Below are 4283 nucleotides of genomic sequence, written 5' to 3'. Positions count from 1 at the left end.
CTGGGTCCCCGACTGGACTCGTCGAGTCCATGAACGACTCGGCGAGTCGCTCGAACTATGCGATCAGTCGACGTGTTGAGCGAAATTCGACAATAAAAACTCGAAATTTTCCAAGGGTTTTGTCCATGGATGTTCCTAAGATGTATTAGAATAAAAATAACCATCCAAAACAACACAAATAACACTAAATGAAAACCCTAAAAAATTCACTAAACTTCAAAATCGGGTATTCAATGAAATTGACACCCTAAATAATCTAAGACTCATGACTTTAACAGAATTATGGATGAAATTAAGTACCTTTGTTGATAGAATTTGAGAATTTTGAAGAAAGAGTGTAGAACTTGATGAATGCTTGAAAGAAAAGAAGAGAGGCACACGTCGAGTAAGGGGGAAAAAGATGATCTCATTAGGGTTAAAAACCCTAGTTTTACCAGATGTAAAAATTAATTTTTTTTCTATAAATAAAACCGAATCATCGAGTCAGGGTTAGACTCGGCGAGTCTGGTCGCGAATTCCAAAAATTATATAATTTTGTCATAAAAATTCATTCCACCCCACACTTAGTCCATACGCACTCTCAAACAGTCATGCCTAATGATTTAGAGGACGAAAATAAAATCCTAAAAACAAAAATCAAACAAAACTAAAAAGATAAAAGAAAGCAAACTCTAATAACGGGTTGCCTCCCGCCAAGCGCTTCTTTTTAAGGAGTCTTTAGCTGGACTCCTTCCCATCTACGTTTCTTCATCCTCCTGCATCGGGAATGCACACCTAATCTTTTGCGGTTTATACTTTGTCTTGTAAGCGTGTATCCTCTTCTTGTAAGCCCGTCTTAATTCTTCTCTCTTTTTCCTTATAGCATCATCTTCCGCTGCATGAATTACCCTTTTACTCATCTTCTTCATCTTTACCCCATTCTCTTTAAACTTTATTACTTCATAGTTGGTGAAAATTTGGGCTCGAGGTTTGGTAATACGTGACATAATGAATGGGTCATCAGCATCATCTTTCATAGTCGTTGCATCTCCCTCTTCTCCAAAGCTTGCCTCTTCTTCAAGTGGATTGTCTTCATCTTCTTGCATTATTGTATTGAGACATGCTACATGAACGTGTTGAAGATCACCATCCTTTCCTCTTTCTGTTGCTTGATCTTCTGTAGAATTATGGAAAATCTTCATGTCCAGATCATGTAGGGAGCTGGTAGCAAGCACATACGAATCGGCGAAGTTGCTGTGATTTTCGACTGGACTCGTCGAGTCTGTAAAATCGACTCGGAGAGTTGGAGCGTATTCCTCACTTCCCACTGTGTTTTCCGAATCAGTTCCTTCCAGTAGCTTTTCTATCTCCTCCAAGTCCTTGTCAACATCATCATTTCCTCCAGAAGATAGCAAAAACTTACTTGGATCTTCTTCTTGTAAGAGTGCAAGTTCTTTTTGTAGTATTTCATCATCCAAATTAATGAATGAGACTTCTTCTTTTCTTCCTTCTTCTTGCTTAATTTCTGGTAGAGCTTTAAACACTGCTGACTCATCTCCTACCCTCAACGTTAGTGTTGACTCGCATACTTCTATTAATACACCCGCGGTATTCAAGAATGGTCTCCCCAAAATAATTGAAATTTTGGGGTCTTCTTCCATATCGAGCACTACGAAGTCCACGGGGAATATAAACTTATCCACCTTGATGAGGAGATCTTCACAAACACCTCTTGGACTAATAATAGTCTTATTCGCCAAATGGATCTTCATATTCACAGGCCTTAGCTCCAGTAAATTCAGCTTCTTGAAGAAGGAAAAAGGCATTAAGTTAATACTAGCACCCGAATCGGTCAATACTTGAGTAGCAAGTACATTTCCAAATTGACAAGGAATTATGATGCTTTCTGGATCGCCCTTGTTTTCGGGTAGCTCACTCAATACTATCTCCGCGACTTCAGCCAAATCTTTTCTAGCAGCAAAGAGACCTTTCAGCAAGTTAAAATACTTGAGTGTTTAAAGCATTATTTCCACAAATGGAATGTTTACTTGAAGGGCTCTAACATGCTCCATGAAAGCTCTGTATGCTCTAACCTTTTCAACAAGTATGGCTTTGATTGGGTATGGCAGAGGAGGGTTGTAAGGCCTTAATGAAAGAGCAGTTTTGTCATCAGGGGATGGACTCATTGAGTCCATTAGAGGGACTCGGCGAGTCTGGTCGGGTTTAGCTGGATCCGACTCTTCTGTCTTTTCTACATGCACCTTGGAGATCTTCTGTGCAGGTGTGAAAATTTTTCCATAGCTGGAGGTCACAACATTCACATTCCCCATTCTCAGATTATTCTCGGTTTTACTTGGAAGTTGACCCGGTCTTCTCTCGTTCACTTGATGTGCATGTTGTCCTAGCTGTTTCTCAATGTTGAGAATAGATGCTTGCTGATTCCTTAGTATATTTCTGGTCTCTTGTATTGCAGCATCATGATCATTGTGCCTTTTCTCGGATGCGACTATAAAGCTAGTGAACATTTCTTCTAAATCGGCCTTCTTTTCCATAACCGGTTCTTCCTTTTGATAAAACCCCCTCTCCTTCTTCTTGTATTCTCCTCCTTCGCCTTTTTGTATTCTTCATACGGGAGGCATTCCTTCTTCGGTTTCCGCCAATTCTCATCGTAACGATCGCCGCTTGAGTAGAACACTTGCTCCTTTTTGTTTCCATTTGCATCTAAGTCACAATCCATCGTGAGATGAGGCCCTCTACAGTTCTTGCATCCAACTCGAATAGCATGGATTGTTTGATCCATTTTCGTCATCCTTCTATCTAAACTATCGAGCTTAGCCATGATCACCGCTATGCCATCATTGGCCGAGTTCACTACCCCCCGACTTACTTCATTTCTTGGGCTGTGGTATTCTCTAAAATGTTTAGAGAATTCTTCAATTAATTCTTTGATTTTCGAGGGTGGTTTCCTTGTGAGTGGGCCTTGTGAGTCGAGCAATTGCCTTGTGGTGACATTGACTCCATCATAGAAGATGGAAACTTGTTGGCTATTGAGGTCATGGTGTGGGCAATTTCTTAGAAGGCTCTTGTACCTCTCCCACGCTTCATATAGAGACTCTCCGGGTTGTTTCTCGAAGTTGGCAATGGCTTTCTTCAACTTGGCTATTTTGGAAGGCGGGCAAAAATGGTCTATGAACTCTTCTTTCATTTTAGCCCATGTGGTGACCGACCTGGGAGGGAGTGACTTGAGTCAGTCCTTTGTAGCACCTTTGAATGTAATTGGGATCATGCAAAGTAGCTGAGTCTCGCGTGGCACATTTGGTACATTGAAATAGTCAGCCACATCATTTATTTCATCCAAGTGCTTGTAGGCATCTTCTTGGTCTTTTCCATAGAAGGAATTCTCCTTAAGTTGAGCGAGTATGTGGCCCTTTAGTTCGAAAGTGGCAGTAAAGGGAATTCCGGGTTGCACAAGTCCAGGTCCGGTGTCGTCACGCATCCTATTCTTCCATTCCCGCATGGGGAATTCATCGATGTTAGCCATGGTAAGAGCTAACTCGTCTTCAAAGTCGGATTCGTGCCCGAAAGTGAGATCTTCTTCTCCCTCGGTCTCGTACTCGGTGTCTTCTTTAATCCGATCTTCGATTGCTAAAGAGGCACTGGATGCTCCTGATTTGCTTCTCTTTTTCTTGCTGAAAACGGACTTGAGGTTCTTTAGTGGCGAGTTCTTTGAAGAAACGGATTCTCCAACGACTTTTCCTTTGTTCCTTCTAAGTGCGGATTCCGGGTCTTCTAGAGGAGGGACCAGAGGTGTATCAGATCCTCGGGTCATGAAACAACTGCAACCAAAACAAGAAAAAAAATGCGTAAAAAGAACAAAAATAAAATAAAAATTAAAACTGTAACAGCGATGGACTCGCCGAGTTGTCACGAGTGCACTTGGCGAGTTCAAGGCAAAAACATAATTTTTTTTTCTAATTAACTATTAAAACGGATATTTATTAAAACCTATACTAACTACTGAATTACCTAATAGTTAACTTTGTGTGAGATAAATCCCACACAAAGGATCGATAAAAATAGAAATGAGTGCTAATTTAGAACCGTTCCCCGGAAACGGTGACAAAAACTTGATGTGTGTGGACTCAACTAGTTTTAAACCTACTTTTTAATTAGAAAATGAACACACAAAGGCAGTGGACCTAGCAATTGTGGTATAGCCAAATAAGTAGGGTATCGAACACAGGGAACGGTAAATTAAAACTAAACACTAATTTTATCTAAATTATTTAATAAGTAGGAGTTTT

The 4283-nt window shown here is 40.5% G+C and overlaps 1 non-coding gene across 1 annotated transcript; it reads left to right on the top strand.

The window, feature by feature from the left end:
• The first annotated feature begins 3029 nt into the window (after window positions 1-3029).
• Window positions 3030-3136, top strand: LOC145033226 (small nucleolar RNA R71). Its single transcript, XR_013677460.1, has one exon. It is a non-coding gene; the product is annotated as a small nucleolar RNA R71 (small nucleolar RNA).
• The last annotated feature ends 1147 nt before the right edge of the window (window positions 3137-4283 follow it).

This window comes from Lactuca saligna, chromosome 2, assembly GCF_052625555.1.
Source record: "Lactuca saligna cultivar CGN05327 chromosome 2, ASM5262555v1, whole genome shotgun sequence".
Lineage (NCBI taxonomy): Eukaryota > Viridiplantae > Streptophyta > Magnoliopsida > Asterales > Asteraceae > Lactuca > Lactuca saligna.
The sequence above is the reverse complement of the archived record's forward strand: the minus strand, read 5'-3'. Positions and strand labels throughout refer to the sequence as shown.